General features: G+C 47.7%; 11 non-coding genes across 11 annotated transcripts; all 11 read left to right on the plus strand.

Moving 5' to 3' along the window:
- The first annotated feature begins 220 nt into the window (after nucleotides 1–220).
- Nucleotides 221–411, plus strand: LOC142720738 (U2 spliceosomal RNA). Its single transcript, XR_012873506.1, has one exon. It is a non-coding gene; the product is annotated as a U2 spliceosomal RNA (small nuclear RNA).
- Nucleotides 412–1,695: 1,284 nt separating this feature from the next.
- On the plus strand, nucleotides 1,696–1,886 carry LOC142720826 (U2 spliceosomal RNA). Its single transcript, XR_012873592.1, has one exon. It is a non-coding gene; the product is annotated as a U2 spliceosomal RNA (small nuclear RNA).
- A 1,292-nt stretch (nucleotides 1,887–3,178) lies between these two features.
- Nucleotides 3,179–3,369, plus strand: LOC142720739 (U2 spliceosomal RNA). The gene has a single exon (XR_012873507.1). It is a non-coding gene; the product is annotated as a U2 spliceosomal RNA (small nuclear RNA).
- A 1,280-nt stretch (nucleotides 3,370–4,649) lies between these two features.
- Nucleotides 4,650–4,840, plus strand: LOC142720740 (U2 spliceosomal RNA). The gene has a single exon (XR_012873508.1). It is a non-coding gene; the product is annotated as a U2 spliceosomal RNA (small nuclear RNA).
- Nucleotides 4,841–6,128: 1,288 nt separating this feature from the next.
- LOC142720742 (U2 spliceosomal RNA) lies at nucleotides 6,129–6,319 on the plus strand. Its single transcript, XR_012873509.1, has one exon. It is a non-coding gene; the product is annotated as a U2 spliceosomal RNA (small nuclear RNA).
- A 1,268-nt stretch (nucleotides 6,320–7,587) lies between these two features.
- Nucleotides 7,588–7,779, plus strand: LOC142720833 (U2 spliceosomal RNA). Its single transcript, XR_012873598.1, has one exon. It is a non-coding gene; the product is annotated as a U2 spliceosomal RNA (small nuclear RNA).
- Nucleotides 7,780–9,067: 1,288 nt separating this feature from the next.
- On the plus strand, nucleotides 9,068–9,258 carry LOC142720743 (U2 spliceosomal RNA). The gene has a single exon (XR_012873510.1). It is a non-coding gene; the product is annotated as a U2 spliceosomal RNA (small nuclear RNA).
- A 1,264-nt stretch (nucleotides 9,259–10,522) lies between these two features.
- LOC142720831 (U2 spliceosomal RNA) lies at nucleotides 10,523–10,714 on the plus strand. Its single transcript, XR_012873596.1, has one exon. It is a non-coding gene; the product is annotated as a U2 spliceosomal RNA (small nuclear RNA).
- Nucleotides 10,715–12,014: 1,300 nt separating this feature from the next.
- Nucleotides 12,015–12,205, plus strand: LOC142720745 (U2 spliceosomal RNA). The gene has a single exon (XR_012873512.1). It is a non-coding gene; the product is annotated as a U2 spliceosomal RNA (small nuclear RNA).
- Nucleotides 12,206–13,505: 1,300 nt separating this feature from the next.
- LOC142720746 (U2 spliceosomal RNA) lies at nucleotides 13,506–13,696 on the plus strand. The gene has a single exon (XR_012873514.1). It is a non-coding gene; the product is annotated as a U2 spliceosomal RNA (small nuclear RNA).
- Nucleotides 13,697–14,988: 1,292 nt separating this feature from the next.
- LOC142720747 (U2 spliceosomal RNA) lies at nucleotides 14,989–15,179 on the plus strand. Its single transcript, XR_012873515.1, has one exon. It is a non-coding gene; the product is annotated as a U2 spliceosomal RNA (small nuclear RNA).
- Nucleotides 15,180–15,658: the final 479 nt, after the last annotated feature.

Raw genomic sequence — 15,658 nt, forward strand, 5'->3', positions numbered from 1 at the left:
GTTTTTATGTAGATTCCTCCTCTTTCAGCACTGCATTGTGGTGCAAGCAAAAGAAGCAAATCCTGTCTGGCTTCCTCTCCGGCCTTTATTCACCTCCCGTGTAGCTGTGAGTGTGTGAGCCTGCAGGGCCCCATGGAATTGCCTAGAAGTAGGCTGAATCGCTGCAAGGGCTGAACAGCAGTATCGGGCAGGCTCGGGCAACGCGCGGCCCGTTCGGGTTATCGCTTCTCGGCCTTTTGGCTAAGATCAAGTGTAGTATCTGTTCTTATCAGTTTAATATCTGATACGTCCCCTATCTGGGGACCATATATTAAATGGATTTTTAGAACAGGGAGATGGAAATAGAGCTTGCTCTGTCCACTCCACGCATTGACCTGGTATTGCAGTATTTCCAGGACCGGTGCACCCTTTCCTTATGTGTTGACTAAAAGCAGATTCCAAAAGTGTTTTTTGTCTTTGCTATTGTTTCTGTCTTTCTGAAGGGATCTCCCCTTTTAATCCCATTATTTCAACACCTGTTGGACAATGCATGAGTGATAATGAGCTCATTGATTAAATGCAATTAATGAATAGATTGCCACCTCTTGTTGTGTGTCGTCTGTGTTTCTGTGTTTCCGGCATTTCACATTGGAACACCTCATTCACCTTCCTTGTCTTCTCTCCGCCCTCCCTTTTAGGTAAGTTAAAGAGCTGCACCTGAGCCAGCCACTGATTGATTGATTGATTGATTGATTGATTGATTGATTGATTGATTGATGCAGCACAACAGTCAAATAGTGGAGTGGAGTAGGGGAACAGCAAACAGCCAATAAAGCAGCCCGCCCGCTCGCCTGCCCGCCACAATGGACCTACCTGTGTACACTAGATGGATGTGATGGAATGTACTGTCGTCCCTACATTTCAAGAAGAAGTAAGAATTGCAGTTGCAACAAAGCCTTGCTTGCCTACAAAGAGAGCAGCAATTTGGATTTGTTACTATGTTACCTAGAAGAATAACAAACTGTGCAAGGATGGAGGTTGTAGGAGCAAGGAGAAGTTGTCTGTAAAGTTGGTGGATGCCTATTTTCCATTTTGCAGTCCCTTGTCTCCCTCTTGTGGCCTCCTGGAGGCAACTAGCTGTGCAAAAAAAAGACAGCCTGGCGGCCGGCTGTTGCAGTGTTGCCCTCTCAGGCAACACTGAGTGACTGACTGAGCCTCACCGTCTTATATAAAGTTCAGACGGAACTTTGCACGTGTCATAGTGGAGCCCTCAGGATTCCAGAGCCAGCTTTCTGACATCATAATGGGGCCTCAGAGATAAAAGCCTGGGCCCAGGCAGTGTTGGTCAGTGCTGCTCAGCAGGCAGCACTGGACTGGACTGGATTACAGCTGATACAAGGTGTGAAGGAACAAGGGGTGGCTGTGGGCATGCACTTGCTGCCGCTGCCAGTGTTTATCTGCATGGCAGCAGGGCATTTGGGCGTTGCCAGGAAGGCGTTTTTATGTAGATTCCTCCTCTTTCAGCACTGCATTGTGGTGCAAGCAAAAGAAGCAAATCCTGTCTGGCTTCCTCTCCGGCCTTTATTCACCTCCCGTGTAGCTGTGAGTGTGTGAGCCTGCAGGGCCCCATGGAATTGCCTAGAAGTAGGCTGAATCGCTGCAAGGGCTGAACAGCAGTATCGGGCAGGCTCGGGCAACGCGCGGCCCGTTCGGGTTATCGCTTCTCGGCCTTTTGGCTAAGATCAAGTGTAGTATCTGTTCTTATCAGTTTAATATCTGATACATCCCCTATCTGGGGACCATATATTAAATGGATTTTTAGAACAGGGAGATGGAAATAGAGCTTGCTCTGTCCACTCCACGCATTGACCTGGTATTGCAGTATTTCCAGGACCGGTGCACCCTTTCCTTATGTGTTGACTAAAAGCAGATTCCAAAAGTGTTTTTTGTCTTTGCTATTGTTTCTGTCTTTCTGAAGGGATCTCCCCTTTTAATCCCATTATTTCAACACCTGTTGGACAATGCATGAGTGATAATGAGCTCATTGATTAAATGCAATTAATGAATAGATTGCCACCTCTTGTTGTGTGTCGTCTGTGTTTCTGTGTTTCCGGCATTTCACATTGGAACACCTCATTCACCTTCCTTGTCTTCTCTCCGCCCTCCCTTTTAGGTAAGTTAAAGAGCTGCACCTGAGCCAGCCACTGATTGATTGATTGATTGATTGATTGATTGATTGATTGATTGATTGATTGATTGATGCAGCACAACAGTCAAATAGTGGAGTGGAGTAGGGGAACAGCAAACAGCCAATAAAGCAGCCCGCCCGCTCGCCTGCCCGCCACAATGGACCTACCTGTGTACACTAGATGGATGTGATGGAATGTACTGTCGTCCCTACATTTCAAGAAGAAGTAAGAATTGCAGTTGCAACAAAGCCTTGCTTGCCTACAAAGAGAGCAGCAATTTGGATTTGTTACTATGTTACCTAGAAGAATAACAAACTGTGCAAGGATGGAGGTTGTAGGAGCAAGGAGAAGTTGTCTGTAAAGTTGGTGGATGCCTATTTTCCATTTTGCAGTCCCTTGTCTCCCTCTTGTGGCCTCCTGGAGGCAACTAGCTGTGCAAAAAAAAGACAGCCTGGCGGCCGGCTGTTGCAGTGTTGCCCTCTCAGGCAACACTGAGTGACTGACTGAGCCTCACCGTCTTATATAAAGTTCAGACGGAACTTTGCACGTGTCATAGTGGAGCCCTCAGGATTCCAGAGCCAGCTTTCTGACATCATAATGGGGCCTCAGAGATAAAAGCCTGGGCCCAGGCAGTGTTGGTCAGTGCTGCTCAGCAGGCAGCACTGGACTGGACTGGATTACAGCTGATACAAGGTGTGAAGGAACAAGGGGTGGCTGTGGGCATGCACTTGCTGCCGCTGCCAGTGTTTATCTGCATGGCAGCAGGGCATTTGGGCGTTGCCAGGAAGGCGTTTTTATGTAGATTCCTCCTCTTTCAGCACTGCATTGTGGTGCAAGCAAAAGAAGCAAATCCTGTCTGGCTTCCTCTCCGGCCTTTATTCACCTCCCGTGTAGCTGTGAGTGTGTGAGCCTGCAGGGCCCCATGGAATTGCCTAGAAGTAGGCTGAATCGCTGCAAGGGCTGAACAGCAGTATCGGGCAGGCTCGGGCAACGCGCGGCCCGTTCGGGTTATCGCTTCTCGGCCTTTTGGCTAAGATCAAGTGTAGTATCTGTTCTTATCAGTTTAATATCTGATACGTCCCCTATCTGGGGACCATATATTAAATGGATTTTTAGAACAGGGAGATGGAAATAGAGCTTGCTCTGTCCACTCCACGCATTGACCTGGTATTGCAGTATTTCCAGGACCGGTGCACCCTTTCCTTATGTGTTGACTAAAAGCAGATTCCAAAAGTGTTTTTTGTCTTTGCTATTGTTTCTGTCTTTCTGAAGGGATCTCCCCTTTTAATCCCATTATTTCAACACCTGTTGGACAATGCATGAGTGATAATGAGCTCATTGATTAAATGCAATTAATGAATAGATTGCCACCTCTTGTTGTGTGTCGTCTGTGTTTCTGTGTTTCCGGCATTTCACATTGGAACACCTCATTCACCTTCCTTGTCTTCTCTCCGCCCTCCCTTTTAGGTAAGTTAAAGAGCTGCACCTGAGCCAGCCACTGATTGATTGATTGATTGATTGATTGATTGATTGATTGATTGATGCAGCACAACAGTCAAATAGTGGAGTGGAGTAGGGGAACAGCAAACAGCCAATAAAACAGCCCGCCCGCTCGCCTGCCCGCCACAATGGACCTACCTGTGTACACTAGATGGATGTGATGGAATGTACTGTCGTCCCTACATTTCAAGAAGAAGTAAGAATTGCAGTTGCAACAAAGCCTTGCTTGCCTACAAAGAGAGCAGCAATTTGGATTTGTTACTATGTTACCTAGAAGAATAACAAACTGTGCAAGGATGGAGGTTGTAGGAGCAAGGAGAAGTTGTCTGTAAAGTTGGTGGATGCCTATTTTCCATTTTGCAGTCCCTTGTCTCCCTCTTGTGGCCTCCTGGAGGCAACTAGCTGTGCAAAAAAAAGACAGCCTGGCGGCCGGCTGTTGCAGTGTTGCCCTCTCAGGCAACACTGAGTGACTGACTGAGCCTCACCGTCTTATATACAGTTCAGACGGAACTTTGCACGTGTCATAGTGGAGCCCTCAGGATTCCAGAGCCAGCTTTCTGACATCATAATGGGGCCTCAGAGATAAAAGCCTGGGCCCAGGCAGTGTTGGTCAGTGCTGCTCAGCAGGCAGCACTGGACTGGACTGGATTACAGCTGATACAAGGTGTGAAGGAACAAGGGGTGGCTGTGGGCATGCACTTGCTGCCGCTGCCAGTGTTTATCTGCATGGCAGCAGGGCATTTGGGCGTTGCCAGGAAGGCGTTTTTATGTAGATTCCTCCTCTTTCAGCACTGCATTGTGGTGCAAGCAAAAGAAGCAAATCCTGTCTGGCTTCCTCTCCGGCCTTTATTCACCTCCCGTGTAGCTGTGAGTGTGTGAGCCTGCAGGGCCCCATGGAATTGCCTAGAAGTAGGCTGAATCGCTGCAAGGGCTGAACAGCAGTATCGGGCAGGCTCGGGCAACGCGCGGCCCGTTCGGGTTATCGCTTCTCGGCCTTTTGGCTAAGATCAAGTGTAGTATCTGTTCTTATCAGTTTAATATCTGATACGTCCCCTATCTGGGGACCATATATTAAATGGATTTTTAGAACAGGGAGATGGAAATAGAGCTTGCTCTGTCCACTCCACGCATTGACCTGGTATTGCAGTATTTCCAGGACCGGTGCACCCTTTCCTTATGTGTTGACTAAAAGCAGATTCCAAAAGTGTTTTTTGTCTTTGCTATTGTTTCTGTCTTTCTGAAGGGATCTCCCCTTTTAATCCCATTATTTCAACACCTGTTGGACAATGCATGAGTGATAATGAGCTCATTGATTAAATGCAATTAATGAATAGATTGCCACCTCTTGTTGTGTGTCGTCTGTGTTTCTGTGTTTCCGGCATTTCACATTGGAACACCTCATTCACCTTCCTTGTCTTCTCTCCGCCCTCCCTTTTAGGTAAGTTAAAGAGCTGCACCTGAGCCAGCCACTGATTGATTGATTGATTGATTGATTGATTGATTGATTTATTGATTGATTGATGCAGCACAACAGTCAAATAGTGGAGTGGAGTAGGGGAACAGCAAACAGCCAATAAAGCAGCCCGCCCGCTCGCCTGCCCGCCACAATGGACCTACCTGTGTACACTAGATGGATGTGATGGAATGTACTGTCGTCCCTACATTTCAAGAAGAAGTAAGAATTGCAGTTGCAACAAAGCCTTGCTTGCCTACAAAGAGAGCAGCAATTTGGATTTGTTACTATGTTACCTAGAAGAATAACAAACTGTGCAAGGATGGAGGTTGTAGGAGCAAGGAGAAGTTGTCTGTAAAGTTGGTGGATGCCTATTTTCCATTTTGCAGTCCCTTGTCTCCCTCTTGTGGCCTCCTGGAGGCAACTAGCTGTGCAAAAAAAAGACAGCCTGGCGGCCGGCTGTTGCAGTGTTGCCCTCTCAGGCAACACTGAGTGACTGACTGAGCCTCACCGTCTTATATAAAGTTCAGACGGAACTTTGCACGTGTCATAGTGGAGCCCTCAGGATTCCAGAGCCAGCTTTCTGACATCATAATGGGGCCTCAGAGATAAAAGCCTGGGCCCAGGCAGTGTTGGTCAGTGCTGCTCAGCAGGCAGCACTGGACTGGACTGGATTACAGCTGATACAAGGTGTGAAGGAACAAGGGGTGGCTGTGGGCATGCACTTGCTGCCGCTGCCAGTGTTTATCTGCATGGCAGCAGGGCATTTGGGCGTTGCCAGGAAGGCGTTTTTATGTAGATTCCTCCTCTTTCAGCACTGCATTGTGGTGCAAGCAAAAGAAGCAAATCCTGTCTGGCTTCCTCTCCGGCCTTTATTCACCTCCCGTGTAGCTGTGAGTGTGTGAGCCTGCAGGGCCCCATGGAATTGCCTAGAAGTAGGCTGAATCGCTGCAAGGGCTGAACAGCAGTATCGGGCAGGCTCGGGCAACGCGCGGCCCGTTCGGGTTATCGCTTCTCGGCCTTTTGGCTAAGATCAAGTGTAGTATCTGTTCTTATCAGTTTAATATCTGATACGTCCCCTATCTGGGGACCATATATTAAATGGATTTTTAGAACAGGGAGATGGAAATAGAGCTTGCTCTGTCCACTCCACGCATTGACCTGGTATTGCAGTATTTCCAGGACCGGTGCACCCTTTCCTTATGTGTTGACTAAAAGCAGATTCCAAAAGTGTTTTTTGTCTTTGCTATTGTTTCTGTCTTTCTGAAGGGATCTCCCCTTTTAATCCCATTATTTCAACACCTGTTGGACAATGCATGAGTGATAATGAGCTCATTGATTAAATGCAATTAATGAATAGATTGCCACCTCTTGTTGTGTGTCGTCTGTGTTTCTGTGTTTCCGGCATTTCACATTGGAACACCTCATTCACCTTCCTTGTCTTCTCTCCGCCCTCCCTTTTAGGTAAGTTAAAGAGCTGCACCTGAGCCAGCCACTGATTGATTGATTGATTGATTGATTGATTGATGCAGCACAACAGTCAAATAGTGGAGTGGAGTAGGGGAACAGCAAACAGCCAATAAAGCAGCCCGCCCGCTCGCCTGCCCGCCACAATGGACCTACCTGTGTACACTAGATGGATGTGATGGAATGTACTGTCGTCCCTACATTTCAAGAAGAAGTAAGAATTGCAGTTGCAACAAAGCCTTGCTTGCCTACAAAGAGAGCAGCAATTTGGATTTGTTACTATGTTACCTAGAAGAATAACAAACTGTGCAAGGATGGAGGTTGTAGGAGCAAGGAGAAGTTGTCTGTAAAGTTGGTGGATGCCTATTTTCCATTTTGCAGTCCCTTGTCTCCCTCTTGTGGCCTCCTGGAGGCAACTAGCTGTGCAAAAAAAAGACAGCCTGGCGGCCGGCTGTTGCAGTGTTGCCCTCTCAGGCAACACTGAGTGACTGACTGAGCCTCACCGTCTTATATAAAGTTCAGACGGAACTTTGCACGTGTCATAGTGGAGCCCTCAGGATTCCAGAGCCAGCTTTCTGACATCATAATGGGGCCTCAGAGATAAAAGCCTGGGCCCAGGCAGTGTTGGTCAGTGCTGCTCAGCAGGCAGCACTGGACTGGACTGGATTACAGCTGATACAAGGTGTGAAGGAACAAGGGGTGGCTGTGGGCATGCACTTGCTGCCGCTGCCAGTGTTTATCTGCATGGCAGCAGGGCATTTGGGCGTTGCCAGGAAGGCGTTTTTATGTAGATTCCTCCTCTTTCAGCACTGCATTGTGGTGCAAGCAAAAGAAGCAAATCCTGTCTGGCTTCCTCTCCGGCCTTTATTCACCTCCCGTGTAGCTGTGAGTGTGTGAGCCTGCAGGGCCCCATGGAATTGCCTAGAAGTAGGCTGAATCGCTGCAAGGGCTGAACAGCAGTATCGGGCAGGCTCGGGCAACGCGCGGCCCGTTCGGGTTATCGCTTCTCGGCCTTTTGGCTAAGATCAAGTGTAGTATCTGTTCTTATCAGTTTAATATCTGATACGTCCCCTATCTGGGGACCATGTATTAAATGGATTTTTTAGAACAGGGAGATGGAAATAGAGCTTGCTCTGTCCACTCCACGCATTGACCTGGTATTGCAGTATTTCCAGGACCGGTGCACCCTTTCCTTATGTGTTGACTAAAAGCAGATTCCAAAAGTGTTTTTTGTCTTTGCTATTGTTTCTGTCTTTCTGAAGGGATCTCCCCTTTTAATCCCATTATTTCAACACCTGTTGGACAATGCATGAGTGATAATGAGCTCATTGATTAAATGCAATTAATGAATAGATTGCCACCTCTTGTTGTGTGTCGTCTGTGTTTCTGTGTTTCCGGCATTTCACATTGGAACACCTCATTCACCTTCCTTGTCTTCTCTCCGCCCTCCCTTTTAGGTAAGTTAAAGAGCTGCACCTGAGCCAGCCACTGATTGATTGATTGATTGATTGATTGATTGATTGATTGATTGATTGATTGATGCAGCACAACAGTCAAATAGTGGAGTGGAGTAGGGGAACAGCAAACAGCCAATAAAGCAGCCCGCCCGCTCGCCTGCCCGCCACAATGGACCTACCTGTGTACACTAGATGGATGTGATGGAATGTACTGTCGTCCCTACATTTCAAGAAGAAGTAAGAATTGCAGTTGCAACAAAGCCTTGCTTGCCTACAAAGAGAGCAGCAATTTGGATTTGTTACTATGTTACCTAGAAGAATAACAAACTGTGCAAGGATGGAGGTTGTAGGAGCAAGGAGAAGTTGTCTGTAAAGTTGGTGGATGCCTATTTTCCATTTTGCAGTCCCTTGTCTCCCTCTTGTGGCCTCCTGGAGGCAACTAGCTGTGCAAAAAAAAGACAGCCTGGCGGCCGGCTGTTGCAGTGTTGCCCTCTCAGGCAACACTGAGTGACTGACTGAGCCTCACCGTCTTATATAAAGTTCAGACGGAACTTTGCACGTGTCATAGTGGAGCCCTCAGGATTCCAGAGCCAGCTTTCTGACATCATAATGGGGCCTCAGAGATAAAAGCCTGGGCCCAGGCAGTGTTGGTCAGTGCTGCTCAGCAGGCAGCACTGGACTGGACTGGATTACAGCTGATACAAGGTGTGAAGGAACAAGGGGTGGCTGTGGGCATGCACTTGCTGCCGCTGCCAGTGTTTATCTGCATGGCAGCAGGGCATTTGGGCGTTGCCAGGAAGGCGTTTTTATGTAGATTCCTCCTCTTTCAGCACTGCATTGTGGTGCAAGCAAAAGAAGCAAATCCTGTCTGGCTTCCTCTCCGGCCTTTATTCACCTCCCGTGTAGCTGTGAGTGTGTGAGCCTGCAGGGCCCCATGGAATTGCCTAGAAGTAGGCTGAATCGCTGCAAGGGCTGAACAGCAGTATCGGGCAGGCTCGGGCAACGCGCGGCCCGTTCGGGTTATCGCTTCTCGGCCTTTTGGCTAAGATCAAGTGTAGTATCTGTTCTTATCAGTTTAATATCTGATACGTCCCCTATCTGGGGACCATATATTAAATGGATTTTTAGAACAGGGAGATGGAAATAGAGCTTGCTCTGTCCACTCCACGCATTGACCTGGTATTGCAGTATTTCCAGGACCGGTGCACCCTTTCCTTATGTGTTGACTAAAAGCAGATTCCAAAAGTGTTTTTTGTCTTTGCTATTGTTTCTGTCTTTCTGAAGGGATCTCCCCTTTTAATCCCATTATTTCAACACCTGTTGGACAATGCATGAGTGATAATGAGCTCATTGATTAAATGCAATTAATGAATAGATTGCCACCTCTTGTTGTGTGTCGTCTGTGTTTCTGTGTTTCCGGCATTTCACATTGGAACACCTCATTCACCTTCCTTGTCTTCTCTCCGCCCTCCCTTTTAGGTAAGTTAAAGAGCTGCACCTGAGCCAGCCACTGATTGATTGATTGATTGATTGATTGATGCAGCACAACAGTCAAATAGTGGAGTGGAGTAGGGGAACAGCAAACAGCCAATAAAGCAGCCCGCCCGCTCGCCTGCCCGCCACAATGGACCTACCTGTGTACACTAGATGGATGTGATGGAATGTACTGTCGTCCCTACATTTCAAGAAGAAGTAAGAATTGCAGTTGCAACAAAGCCTTGCTTGCCTACAAAGAGAGCAGCAATTTGGATTTGTTACTATGTTACCTAGAAGAATAACAAACTGTGCAAGGATGGAGGTTGTAGGAGCAAGGAGAAGTTGTCTGTAAAGTTGGTGGATGCCTATTTTCCATTTTGCAGTCCCTTGTCTCCCTCTTGTGGCCTCCTGGAGGCAACTAGCTGTGCAAAAAAAAGACAGCCTGGCGGCCGGCTGTTGCAGTGTTGCCCTCTCAGGCAACACTGAGTGACTGACTGAGCCTCACCGTCTTATATAAAGTTCAGACGGAACTTTGCACGTGTCATAGTGGAGCCCTCAGGATTCCAGAGCCAGCTTTCTGACATCATAATGGGGCCTCAGAGATAAAAGCCTGGGCCCAGGCAGTGTTGGTCAGTGCTGCTCAGCAGGCAGCACTGGACTGGACTGGATTACAGCTGATACAAGGTGTGAAGGAACAAGGGGTGGCTGTGGGCATGCACTTGCTGCCGCTGCCAGTGTTTATCTGCATGGCAGCAGGGCATTTGGGCGTTGCCAGGAAGGCGTTTTTATGTAGATTCCTCCTCTTTCAGCACTGCATTGTGGTGCAAGCAAAAGAAGCAAATCCTGTCTGGCTTCCTCTCCGGCCTTTATTCACCTCCCGTGTAGCTGTGAGTGTGTGAGCCTGCAGGGCCCCATGGAATTGCCTAGAAGTAGGCTGAATCGCTGCAAGGGCTGAACAGCAGTATCGGGCAGGCTCGGGCAACGCGCGGCCCGTTCGGGTTATCGCTTCTCGGCCTTTTGGCTAAGATCAAGTGTAGTATCTGTTCTTATCAGTTTAATATCTGATACGTCCCCTATCTGGGGACCATATATTAAATGGATTTTTTAGAACAGGGAGATGGAAATAGAGCTTGCTCTGTCCACTCCACGCATTGACCTGGTATTGCAGTATTTCCAGGACCGGTGCACCCTTTCCTTATGTGTTGACTAAAAGCAGATTCCAAAAGTGTTTTTTGTCTTTGCTATTGTTTCTGTCTTTCTGAAGGGATCTCCCCTTTTAATCCCATTATTTCAACACCTGTTGGACAATGCATGAGTGATAATGAGCTCATTGATTAAATGCAATTAATGAATAGATTGCCACCTCTTGTTGTGTGTCGTCTGTGTTTCTGTGTTTCCGGCATTTCACATTGGAACACCTCATTCACCTTCCTTGTCTTCTCTCCGCCCTCCCTTTTAGGTAAGTTAAAGAGCTGCACCTGAGCCAGCCACTGATTGATTGATTGATTGATTGATTGATTGATTGATTGATTGATTGATTGATTGATTGATTGATGCAGCACAACAGTCAAATAGTGGAGTGGAGTAGGGGAACAGCAAACAGCCAATAAAGCAGCCCGCCCGCTCGCCTGCCCGCCACAATGGACCTACCTGTGTACACTAGATGGATGTGATGGAATGTACTGTCGTCCCTACATTTCAAGAAGAAGTAAGAATTGCAGTTGCAACAAAGCCTTGCTTGCCTACAAAGAGAGCAGCAATTTGGATTTGTTACTATGTTACCTAGAAGAATAACAAACTGTGCAAGGATGGAGGTTGTAGGAGCAAGGAGAAGTTGTCTGTAAAGTTGGTGGATGCCTATTTTCCATTTTGCAGTCCCTTGTCTCCCTCTTGTGGCCTCCTGGAGGCAACTAGCTGTGCAAAAAAAAGACAGCCTGGCGGCCGGCTGTTGCAGTGTTGCCCTCTCAGGCAACACTGAGTGACTGACTGAGCCTCACCGTCTTATATAAAGTTCAGACGGAACTTTGCACGTGTCATAGTGGAGCCCTCAGGATTCCAGAGCCAGCTTTCTGACATCATAATGGGGCCTCAGAGATAAAAGCCTGGGCTCAGGCAGTGTTGGTCAGTGCTGCTCAGCAGGCAGCACTGGACTGGACTGGATTACAGCTGATACAAGGTGTGAAGGAACAAGGGGTGGCTGTGGGCATGCACTTGCTGCCGCTGCCAGTGTTTATCTGCATGGCAGCAGGGCATTTGGGCGTTGCCAGGAAGGCGTTTTTATGTAGATTCCTCCTCTTTCAGCACTGCATTGTGGTGCAAGCAAAAGAAGCAAATCCTGTCTGGCTTCCTCTCCGGCCTTTATTCACCTCCCGTGTAGCTGTGAGTGTGTGAGCCTGCAGGGCCCCATGGAATTGCCTAGAAGTAGGCTGAATCGCTGCAAGGGCTGAACAGCAGTATCGGGCAGGCTCGGGCAACGCGCGGCCCGTTCGGGTTATCGCTTCTCGGCCTTTTGGCTAAGATCAAGTGTAGTATCTGTTCTTATCAGTTTAATATCTGATACGTCCCCTATCTGGGGACCATATATTAAATGGATTTTTAGAACAGGGAGATGGAAATAGAGCTTGCTCTGTCCACTCCACGCATTGACCTGGTATTGCAGTATTTCCAGGACCGGTGCACCCTTTCCTTATGTGTTGACTAAAAGCAGATTCCAAAAGTGTTTTTTGTCTTTGCTATTGTTTCTGTCTTTCTGAAGGGATCTCCCCTTTTAATCCCATTATTTCAACACCTGTTGGACAATGCATGAGTGATAATGAGCTCATTGATTAAATGCAATTAATGAATAGATTGCCACCTCTTGTTGTGTGTCGTCTGTGTTTCTGTGTTTCCGGCATTTCACATTGGAACACCTCATTCACCTTCCTTGTCTTCTCTCCGCCCTCCCTTTTAGGTAAGTTAAAGAGCTGCACCTGAGCCAGCCACTGATTGATTGATTGATTGATTGATTGATTGATTGATTGATTGATTGATTGATTGATTGATTGATGCAGCACAACAGTCAAATAGTGGAGTGGAGTAGGGGAACAGCAAACAGCCAATAAAGCAGCCCGCCCTCTCGCCTGCCCGCCACAATGGACCTACCTGTGTACACTAGATGGATGTGATGGAATGTACTGTCGTCCCTACATTTCAAGAAGAAGTAAGAATTGCAGTTGCAACAAAGCCTTGCTTGCCTACAAAGAGAGCAGCAATTTGGATTTGTTACTATGTTACCTAGAAGAATAACAAACTGTGCAAGGATGGAGGTTGTAGGAGCAAGGAGAAGTTGTCTGTAAAGTTGGTGGATGCCTATTTTCCATTTTGCAGTCCCTTGTCTCCCTCTTGTGGCCTCCTGGAGGCAACTAGCTGTGCAAAAAAAAGACAGCCTGGCGGCCGGCTGTTGCAGTGTTGCCCTCTCAGGCAACACTGAGTGACTGACTGAGCCTCACCGTCTTATATAAAGTTCAGATGGAACTTTGCACGTGTCATAGTGGAGCCCTCAGGATTCCAGAGCCAGCTTTCTGACATCATAATGGGGCCTCAGAGATAAAAGCCTGGGCCCAGGCAGTGTTGGTCAGTGCTGCTCAGCAGGCAGCACTGGACTGGACTGGATTACAGCTGATACAAGGTGTGAAGGAACAAGGGGTGGCTGTGGGCATGCACTTGCTGCCGCTGCCAGTGTTTATCTGCATGGCAGCAGGGCATTTGGGCGTTGCCAGGAAGGCGTTTTTATGTAGATTCCTCCTCTTTCAGCACTGCATTGTGGTGCAAGCAAAAGAAGCAAATCCTGTCTGGCTTCCTCTCCGGCCTTTATTCACCTCCCGTGTAGCTGTGAGTGTGTGAGCCTGCAGGGCCCCATGGAATTGCCTAGAAGTAGGCTGAATCGCTGCAAGGGCTGAACAGCAGTATCGGGCAGGCTCGGGCAACGCGCGGCCCGTTCGGGTTATCGCTTCTCGGCCTTTTGGCTAAGATCAAGTGTAGTATCTGTTCTTATCAGTTTAATATCTGATACGTCCCCTATCTGGGGACCATATATTAAATGGATTTTTAGAACAGGGAGATGGAAATAGAGCTTGCTCTGTCCACTCCACGCATTGACCTGGTATTGCAGTATTTCCAGGACCGGTGCACCCTTTCCTTATGTGTTGACTAAAAGCAGATTCCAAAAGTGTTTTTTGTCTTTGCTATTGTTTCTGTCTTTCTGAAGGGATCTCCCCTTTTAATCCCATTATTTCAACACCTGTTGGACAATGCATGAGTGATAATGAGCTCATTGATTAAATGCAATTAATGAATAGATTGCCACCTCTTGTTGTGTGTCGTCTGTGTTTCTGTGTTTCCGGCATTTCACATTGGAACACCTCATTCACCTTCCTTGTCTTCTCTCCGCCCTCCCTTTTAGGTAAGTTAAAGAGCTGCACCTGAGCCAGCCACTGATTGATTGATTGATTGATTGATTGATTGATTGATTGATTGATTGATTGATTGATGCAGCACAACAGTCAAATAGTGGAGTGGAGTAGGGGAACAGCAAACAGCCAATAAAGCAGCCCGCCCTCTCGCCTGCCCGCCACAATGGACCTACCTGTGTACACTAGATGGATGTGATGGAATGTACTGTCGTCCCTACATTTCAAGAAGAAGTAAGAATTGCAGTTGCAACAAAGCCTTGCTTGCCTACAAAGAGAGCAGCAATTTGGATTTGTTACTATGTTACCTAGAAGAATAACAAACTGTGCAAGGATGGAGGTTGTAGGAGCAAGGAGAAGTTGTCTGTAAAGTTGGTGGATGCCTATTTTCCATTTTGCAGTCCCTTGTCTCCCTCTTGTGGCCTCCTGGAGGCAACTAGCTGTGCAAAAAAAAGACAGCCTGGCGGCCGGCTGTTGCAGTGTTGCCCTCTCAGGCAACACTGAGTGACTGACTGAGCCTCACCGTCTTATATAAAGTTCAGACGGAACTTTGCACGTGTCATAGTGGAGCCCTCAGGATTCCAGAGCCAGCTTTCTGACATCATAATGGGGCCTCAGAGATAAAAGCCTGGGCCCAGGCAGTGTTGGTCAGTGCTGCTCAGCAGGCAGCACTGGACTGGACTGGATTACAGCTGATACAAGGTGTGAAGGAACAAGGGGTGGCTGTGGGCATGCACTTGCTGCCGCTGCCAGTGTTTATCTGCATGGCAGCAGGGCATTTGGGCGTTGCCAGGAAGGCGTTTTTATGTAGATTCCTCCTCTTTCAGCACTGCATTGTGGTGCAAGCAAAAGAAGCAAATCCTGTCTGGCTTCCTCTCCGGCCTTTATTCACCTCCCGTGTAGCTGTGAGTGTGTGAGCCTGCAGGGCCCCATGGAATTGCCTAGAAGTAGGCTGAATCGCTGCAAGGGCTGAACAGCAGTATCGGGCAGGCTCGGGCAACGCGCGGCCCGTTCGGGTTATCGCTTCTCGGCCTTTTGGCTAAGATCAAGTGTAGTATCTGTTCTTATCAGTTTAATATCTGATACGTCCCCTATCTGGGGACCATATATTAAATGGATTTTTAGAACAGGGAGATGGAAATAGAGCTTGCTCTGTCCACTCCACGCATTGACCTGGTATTGCAGTATTTCCAGGACCGGTGCACCCTTTCCTTATGTGTTGACTAAAAGCAGATTCCAAAAGTGTTTTTTGTCTTTGCTATTGTTTCTGTCTTTCTGAAGGGATCTCCCCTTTTAATCCCATTATTTCAACACCTGTTGGACAATGCATGAGTGATAATGAGCTCATTGATTAAATGCAATTAATGAATAGATTGCCACCTCTTGTTGTGTGTCGTCTGTGTTTCTGTGTTTCCGGCATTTCACATTGGAACACCTCATTCACCTTCCTTGTCTTCTCTCCGCCCTCCCTTTTAGGTAAGTTAAAGAGCTGCACCTGAGCCAGCCACTGATTGATTGATTGATTGATTGATTGATTGATTGATTGATTGATTGATTGATTGATGCAGCACAACAGTCAAATAGTGGAGTGGAGTAGGGGAACAGCAAACAGCCAATAAAGCAGCCCGCCCGCTCGCCTGCCCGCCACAATGGACCTACCTGTGTACACTAGATGGATGTGATGGAATG

Source organism: Rhinoderma darwinii, unplaced genomic scaffold, assembly GCF_050947455.1.
Source record: "Rhinoderma darwinii isolate aRhiDar2 unplaced genomic scaffold, aRhiDar2.hap1 Scaffold_507, whole genome shotgun sequence".
Taxonomy (NCBI): Eukaryota; Metazoa; Chordata; class Amphibia; order Anura; family Rhinodermatidae; genus Rhinoderma; species Rhinoderma darwinii.